This window comes from Lolium rigidum, chromosome 7, assembly GCF_022539505.1.
Source record: "Lolium rigidum isolate FL_2022 chromosome 7, APGP_CSIRO_Lrig_0.1, whole genome shotgun sequence".
Lineage (NCBI taxonomy): Eukaryota > Viridiplantae > Streptophyta > Magnoliopsida > Poales > Poaceae > Lolium > Lolium rigidum.
The window spans coordinates 7,281,532-7,290,081 of NC_061514.1; the positions used below are offsets into that span (position 1 = coordinate 7,281,532).

Genomic DNA, 8,550 nt, shown 5'->3' on the forward strand with positions numbered 1-8,550 from the left:
TTAAGTGGCCCAAATTAGATTTCAGTTTTTCCTATAAATCTCAAAGCCCACATAGTGGCAGCCTTGTGAGTTTGAGCCCAAGTTGGTGGCAGCTCACTAGGGAGTGGCAAGAGGTGGGAAGTTTAGTCCCACATGGAAAGTTGGGAGGAAGTTAGACCACCTTATAAGGTGGGTTGTTCCACCACTAGTAAGTGAGTGAGAATAGGAGTGCTACACGCGCGCTCCTCCTCCTCCTCGCTCGCTCGTCTCGTCTCGACTCGACACGACACGACACGTCACGACGCGCGCCGCGCTCGTGGTGAGTGGATTGAGCCTTTTTTGCAGCTCAGGAAAACGAACAGAGTCCCAGACGGACGCGTCGCAGTTAGTCGGTTCGGGTCGCTCCCGGATCGTGGGCTATCTGTAACCGACTCAAAACGTTCGTGCGACGTGGACGTGGCCCACGTTGCCTAGAGTTTTCCGAGCCTATATAATCTCCTGCCCGGCTACCGCAGAAACACATCCAATACACGAGTTAGGGTTTCCACCTCTCTCTTCTTGCGCCGCCATCGTAGCCTACTCCATCCCGCGAGCCGACGTGCATCGGCGAACGGGAGAGCAGGTCTCCGGAACCGCTCGTCCTTGCGATCCTGTACGGGAGAGGGCGAATTAGGTTTTTGGGAAGCGCTCTGCGCGACTGCTCAAGCTCTTCATCACGGGTCGCCTTCCGTCCAAGTCGGGCGGTGCTGCCTACCGTCGTATTCAACGTCGTCTACTTCGACCCGTCGTCCCCGTCGTCAAGAACGTTGTCATCAACAACGTTACTGCTGCGACATCGTCTGCTACACCTCCACCGCCACCACCACCAGATCGGTACGTGCGACATATCTCGATCTGTTTAGCGATGGATGCTTTACCGTTTGCGCTGCTGCTACTCATGTTGATTAATGCATCTAGTATGTTTGAGTTTCACATGTTAGTAGTTGCTGCCATCATGTTTTATATTCTGGAATTAATCATGGAAATTGTGCCTAATTATCCAACAGAATCAAGCTACACAGCGAATAGTAAAAACGATGCGAGAACAGAATCAAGGATTTTACCTTCGTCGCTCTCCACCTCGAAGAAAAAATCCCCAGCTAATTCCCGAGCTTCCCCATCGAAGTCTTCGAGTTCATCCCAGTTGATGGGCTCGTTCAAATCCACTTCTGCCATGATTGCAAAAAGGACTAGCAGGAGGAAGAAGATGGCTGGGCGTCCATGGCGGGAATCCACGCCTTTTATGGAGTCCAAAATCCATGCCTGGTCGATCTGTTTTGCCAGGAAGAAGATGATGGATCAAGATCTTCACCGTTTGATTTGGGACCGATCCGTGAGAAACCAAGTTCCCCAATGGTTGAAGATCTGATTCCCTCTGATTGGGGAGACAAACTTGCCATGGATCGACCTCAGCCATTACTCCCGCCGTCCCGCGTGCGTTTAGAGAGATTACGGGGAGACAGCACGAGGGCGCGGGGGGAGTACGAGGAGTCCGTCTACGTGCGTTGGGAGAACGAGGCAGTTACGCAGGGGCAAGAAAGGAAAAAACGTCGTCAAGAATCGCTACGGGAAGGCTCCTTAAGAATCGCGCTGGAAAATATACGCCTAAAGCATTGAGACGGAGGGAGTATGGGCTAGAGAGACTGAAGACGATATGCGAGGAAGAACTTTGCAAGAGGATGGATGTGGAGTCTGTCATGTCCAGATATTTCATGGCCAAGCAACGCAGCTGCAACCGACTCAAGGATGCATGTCTATCCTTCATGTCCTCGCCAGAAGTCCTCGACGTTGTCCTGGAGAGCGTTTGCATCAAAGACACGTAATGAAAAGTTTACGACCACTGGATCTGGAGAGAGGACGAATATATCCGGGGCAAAATGATGCAGCTGTTCGGGGTAAATTGACCCAATCTACAAATTCCAAACGATCCGTGAAAAATACCCGTGTCAATTTTCTTTTGCATAAATAATATTTAGGGGTCTCGTTGATTCATTGAAAAGGGGCAGGACAAACATCAGAAAGTGATTTTTTGTACCACTATTTCTACATTTAATTTAAAATTAAGGGTGGAACATATATGTTAAAGTTCTGTGTAATACGTGTGTAGTATACGGTTGAACTTGGATTAGGCTAGTAGATTACGTGTTGGAGTCAAACTCAATCCGTAGATGTAGCCGTTGATCACCGAACTGTGTTACTAAACACCGTGATCTTTTATTTTCTGCAATGATCTTACCACGTATAATGCTAAAAAGTGATATTAGAACGAGGCTGCAGATTGGGTCTATAATGGACAGTGCTACGAATCTCCGGAGGTTCTGATTTCCCATACTCGTGGTCCTGTGCTAATACGTGTTCTTTTTTGCTGCTGGATAAAAAAAAATCTCATTTTTTACTTCAGTGTAGCAAAAAAAATCTACACTACTTAAAAAGGACGAATGTGTTCCTTATTCTGCCCCATCCAACACTACGACCAATACGTTCGTCGTCTTTTGTCCGTCGGTCAGGCTTTTTACTATTTTGCCCTCCCACCAATTAACATACTACTACACATTGCCATCGAACCGGTACATGCTATGTTTGTCCCACTACCCACGAAACCCCCTCCTCCCGTCCACACCGGCTCCCCCAGATCCACATCGTCGGACCGCACCTGCGGCCTCCTCCGTCCACCGCCTCACTGAGGGCCAGCGGCTAGCATGGAAAACCGCCGTCGAGGTGCTTCCCCTCATCTCTATCTTCCCTTTCCGTCTGCCCTCCTTGGCCGGCAGTGGCCATGGACATGGGTCTCATCGCAAAGCTTGAGACCGGATCCGCCCATGATGCTTCATCCGTCGCCGCCTCCAGGGCAAACCCTGACCCTCCCACCCCCAGATCCACGTCCACCAGATCCGCCCCGGGGAGAGAGACGGGAAGTGTGAAGGGCAAACCGCGATTGGAAGGGCCATCTCCTCTCCCCCGCACCTCCCCCCGTACGGGTCACCATGGAGCTGGGCAACGCAATAGGTCGACATGTCTGCCTCCATAGCGCCGCCCAGACTATCGGTTCCCCTGGATGACCGCCTCCTCCCCGAGCATCTGCAACTGCCTGCTGGTCTTCTCCATGGGATGCAACGCCGGCTTGGGAAAAGGAGCTCTATGAACAGGTCAAGGTGATTATTCTATGTTAATCATACTTGTCAATTTAACACATGAGTGCATTCTCAAAATTGGTGTGTTGTTACTTCAGAAGGTGGGCCTCTCTAATTTTGCCTGCCATCAGATCTCATGCTGTCTACCTGAAGTATCCGGCTTGACTAATTTGATTAAGGTAATATGATTCTCAATTATATGATGCTCTATTTTGTGTAATACTGCAATCTAATCCCGCTTGGTGGGGTTGGCTGGAGCTGACAAGATTTGCTTGTGCTTACAATTTACTGCCATTTGAGGGTTGTGAGATGAATGTGGAGGCCACTGGTCGCTGGAGAACTGCATGTTACCGAACAGCCATAGTTCCGTAGTCTCTAGGTTAATCCAATTAATATATGCTTTTGAAAAGTGCGGGATTGTAGCTCTCTCGCATCCGTAGATCTACAGCAAGATATCATTATTGTTGTCCGTGAAAAATTAAGCTACCTGTATCATCGTACTTTGTTCAACAGGTTGATGCACGCCGTATCTATGTGCCACCGCGACGTGTCCACCGTCCACATCGACGACTATGACTGTCAGCGCCTCTTTGCCTGCTGGTGATGCTGCCACATGCTCAACTTTCCGGCATTCCAGGTGAGGCTCGCTTGCAGTGTTTCCTTTTGTAGACCAAGGTTTGCTTTGGTTGATGTTAGTTGGAGTTGAGAGAATCTGTTCGTGCTTATAATTTTTTTGCCTGGCTGTTACGGGCTTCTGGCGGTTTGAGTCTGTTAGCCGGCGAATGGTAAGGTTTCAGCTGGAGCGCTTGGCAATTGGATCATTCCAACACCACCATTATGAATTTATCTGGAGCAGTGGTGCTTCATCGTTCAATAGTTCAAACTATTATGTAGACACTCATGTTTATACACTGGCAAATACGAGTAAAATATTACAATTTATCTGGAGCAGTGGTGCTTCATCGTTCAATAGTTCAAACTATTATGAATAATCCTCTTTATTCTTTCAGTTTTACAAATAATTTATATAACAACACCGGCAAATAGGAGTAAAATATTTTTTATCTGGTAGGCCAAACAAAAAAAGATAGGATGATTCATGTTCAAAGCCAATTTCAGTGACCAAGTGCCATGTACTCCTCAAGTGACATTGTGACATTAACTTTTTTTTTCTTTCAATCTCCAATACTAGAAAGTTCTGGGTGCTACTTCATTGGAATTTTGCCTTATGGATTAAACTGAAATGCAATCAAAGGGGCACATATATATTTGCTCTGATGACCTTCAATTTCATCAAATTTGCTAAAAACAAATTTGTTTAGATTTGTGATTTGTTATAGCTTAAGTAATATGCAACTTGCCGGAAGACAGTGTAAATAAAGGTTGGAAAAGTTAGTTCCGCAGTAATGTACTATCTTGGGTTTCCCGTGTATTGTTTTTACCAAAATAACTCGGCGAGTTCACAGAAGTTCCTCTCTTTGTGTTCTCGGAGTGATTATGGTTTTCTCTACAAGCTATACTATAGAGATAGTGTGCGGTGAATTTTTCTCTGCTGAAAAGGAGAAGCTGAAAACTGTGAAGGCAAAGATATGTGCTCCAGTTTTCTCTGCTGAAAAGGACAAGCTATACTATAGAGATAGTCAAAACGAGCTGGGCTGTCTAATCTTGAGGCAGAGTATCCGGAAGTATGTGCTCCATTTTCTTTTCATTTATGTTCTATCAGTTTGAAGAGTTCTTGTAAGCTGGAGGTCCCCAGCAAGAAAAGCGATGATGTAAAACACTATGCTTTGTGGTACAGTGTCAATATTTCACTCTAAGAATTCCACTGCTATAAAAAAAGAAATCATCTAATAAATTATTGTCTTATGATATAATGCCTGCAAGTTGGACTAAATCAAATTAAATGTAGGCTCAGTATGAAGCCGTACTCGGAAGGCGGCTACTACTCTGAGACCTTCTGCGCCTCCTGCCTTAGTGTATGTGCAGATGCCCGATATCTTACGTTTTCAGTGCTCGCTTTTCCTATCTCGAGCTTCTGAAGTTGACTTTTTCCGACCACTCTCTCGTTGGATAGGAACTACCTGCTCATGCTCTTTCTTTCAGAATGATGATATGTACAATATACACAAACTGGTAGAGTAGCCTATTATGGACAGTGGGAATTCAGAATGATAGTATAATGTGCCGTATAATATAATGTATAATCTGCGGTGCGATACGCCTGATTGGACCGAATTCTATCGGGGTTGTGTCAAGTTAGCGTTTACGTGCCCAACATTGTCTATGCATCAGGAAGTGTGCAGAAACCAGGGGTGGGATTGGGGCCTGGGCCAGACATAATTCATATGTTTTGCTTATTTCATATACTATTGCTAAGTTTATACTACTGTTACATCCATCTAGCACTGAATCTTGTATAATGTGTCATGTGTGCTATGCCACTAACTGGTTTTATGTTTGGAAGATTGCATTATTGTACTTCCTGTGCTTCCTCTAGAACATTATATTTACCATGCTTCCAGGAAATTAAAATGGTCGACTTTTCGAAGCCTGTGGGATGGGTTCACATATCATTATCTGGCACTGATACCCGGTATGCATTTTGTACCTTAACCATATATTAGTCCTTCGACGCCTTTTCCTTTCATCTGGCATTGAAAATTTGGAAGGTAGCTCACATTACGCTATACTATGCATTTATGTTTTGGAATTTCCAAAATAGTTATAGTCCAGTTTGACATTCCATGTTTGTATACTAAATTTTTCAGCGCACTTCCTGTGTGCTCCACGGCCTGCATAATTTCATGGTTGACCATGTTACTAAAGATGTAATTGCTAGCACGTGAATCTTCCTTGGACTTTGAGAAACTAATATATACTCTATCAAAGTTTCAGGTATATCTGATGCTGGAGGTCACTCATTTAACTCTAAAAATTCATAAGGATTTACGCATGCTTTATCTTTTAGTTCATGGTTGGAGTTATTATGGTAGAGTGATTTGACAGAAAATGCATCGCACCCTTAGTGTAAATGGGATCAGATCAGCTACCTTTTGTTTACATTTTAGAAGTTTGATGGGGTACATTTAGTCTGAGAAATATTTCACCACTTTTTTTATTTTACGGGTTAATAAGGTCTAATTACTTAATAGATTGTGTGGTATTGGTCGAAAGTATAAATGGTTTTCACGGTATCAAGTGAGTGCCCAGTTTCTGGCCATTTTAAGAACAACCGTGGATACATACATCTATTGTGACTCGGATGATCTGTATCCAGGAAGCAATATGGGTGCTGGAAGGCTGATTGAGCTCTAGATTCATAGCAGCTGCTGTTCTACCCTTTTTATGGATTACCCATGACTATTAGATCACATAAGTACACTTTTTTGGTCAACACTTCAGTGAGGTCACTAGAACTATTGTATCATTTAGACCTACGAACCATGCACAGTTAAGTTTGTCAATATATAGCTGATTTTTCGCCATCAGCCTAATGCGTCTACCTTTTGGAGTACAAACTTGAAATATGGTCTGTATCCAGGAAGCAATACGGGTGCTGGAATGCTGAGTGAGTTCTAGATTCATAGCAGCTACTGTTCTACCCATTTTATGGATTACCAATGACTATTAGATCACAGAATTACACCTCTTTGGTCAACACTTCAATGAAGTCACTAGAACTATGATATCAACATTTAGACCTACGAACCATGCACTGTTAAGTTTGTGAATATATAGCTTAAGCATAATTATGCATGTTTGTAGTCATGTTTGTGATTGCATCATATATGATTTTTCCAAACTTAGCGACTTATTGTTTGTTTTTTCATGTGAAGAGAATATCATATTCGAGCAACCCAGCATGAATAGGTTTGTTATTTCAAATTCTTGTCACCTTTTAAGAAGCTATCCATGGTATTTCACTATTTTCTTAAATTTCGTGTTTTTTTAGTGTCAGGCAGCACTTGCACAAGGGCTTGACAAGGCCAAGCTGAGTGTTAAACAAGACCAGCGCCATGTGACAATCCACATCGGTGAGGGACGTGGGGACGAGTGGGTGCGCATGCACAGCCTGCCCTCCCATTCATTTTGTTAGCATGTCTTCACATCGACATCGGATTCAGTTCATGCGAAGAGGGCACAAGATGCTACAAGCTTTGATGCTGAGAATTTCCATGACTGCGTGTTGTATTTGCAGGAGTGGCTACTTGATGTGTATGTGTGAGTGATTTAGTATGGTGTGGAGAAAACGAGATGGAAATGTTTAATGATTGTGGCCATGAGTGTGCTTTTTGCTGACTAGGGATATTCTTTGGAGAGGAGACTCGTGAGCTCCTCTATTGTTGATATGTAAGTATTCCTTTTTTTTGCTGATACTCATCTATCTTATGGATGCCTGATTAGTTAGCTTTTCTCCTTTCAATTTTGGTACGATGAAGACATGCAAAATATGGGCTTAATTTCTGAGATGAAAATTTTGTGCGGGTAGCCATATCATCTGCCTCCTTTTCAGATAGTTGCATCGCCTAAATTACTTATTCAAATCTACATCGGTTTGGATGTCTTCTAAAATGTACTACTCCATTTGATAGTAAAAACTTCTGTAGATTTCAGATTGAATGACTCTTACATTGCTTGCTCTAGGAAGTAGTAGATGTGATTTATGTGAATTCTACTTAAGTTCTTACACACCATTGCGTCCGTAGCTGATGGGTATTTAGGATGACTCTGAACTTTGTTTGTGAAACCTTCTGCAAATTGTTGTCAAGATCTGGATCCTTGGTTTTTCTGCAAGTCCTTCAAAATGAGCTGACTGAATCTTTACTTTAGTCGCTTGTTCAAAGCAACTAATGTAATTATTTTGCAGGCCTCTCTTGGAAACTATGAGCAGAACTGCGGAAGCCCAAGCAGGAGTAGAGCTTGTCCATTTTGTATGAAAAAATTAACTAAAATGCTTTGATATGATTTAGAGAGTACTATTTCTTGAGCAGGGCATTTTGGAGCTCGGGCTACATGGAGCCCGGTTTTCAAAAATATGAATGGTAGACTCATAATTTTTGGGTACATCTTCTCTGGTTGATAAGGGTAAAAAGGAAAGGAAGGGATAGGACACGTTTTGTTGGTTCTCAAAGTGTTAGTACGAGGGATAAAAATGCCACTATATAGTATGTGCATTGGTTCTTGCAGGGTTAATAAGAATGATAAGAAATCCTTGTATATAGTATGAGGTGTTCAAAAACTTTAAGTCACCATGCTTGTGCCAGAAAAATTGGAACCATCTATCTCCATATTTTGTTTTCCCGATGCAACGCACGGGCAATTGTCCTAGTTCACCTACAAAATAAAAGAAAAGAGGCTAAGAGCATCTCCAGCCGCGTCCCCAAACCGTCCCCCAAAGGGA

General features: G+C 43.5%; 1 long non-coding RNA gene across 1 annotated transcript; it reads left to right on the forward strand.

Moving 5' to 3' along the window:
• The first annotated feature begins 5,493 nt into the window (after positions 1-5,493).
• Positions 5,494-7,161, forward strand: LOC124677030. The gene is made up of 3 exons (XR_006993918.1): positions 5,494-6,044; positions 6,986-7,019; positions 7,108-7,161. It is a non-coding gene; the product is annotated as an uncharacterized LOC124677030 (long non-coding RNA).
• Positions 7,162-8,550: the final 1,389 nt, after the last annotated feature.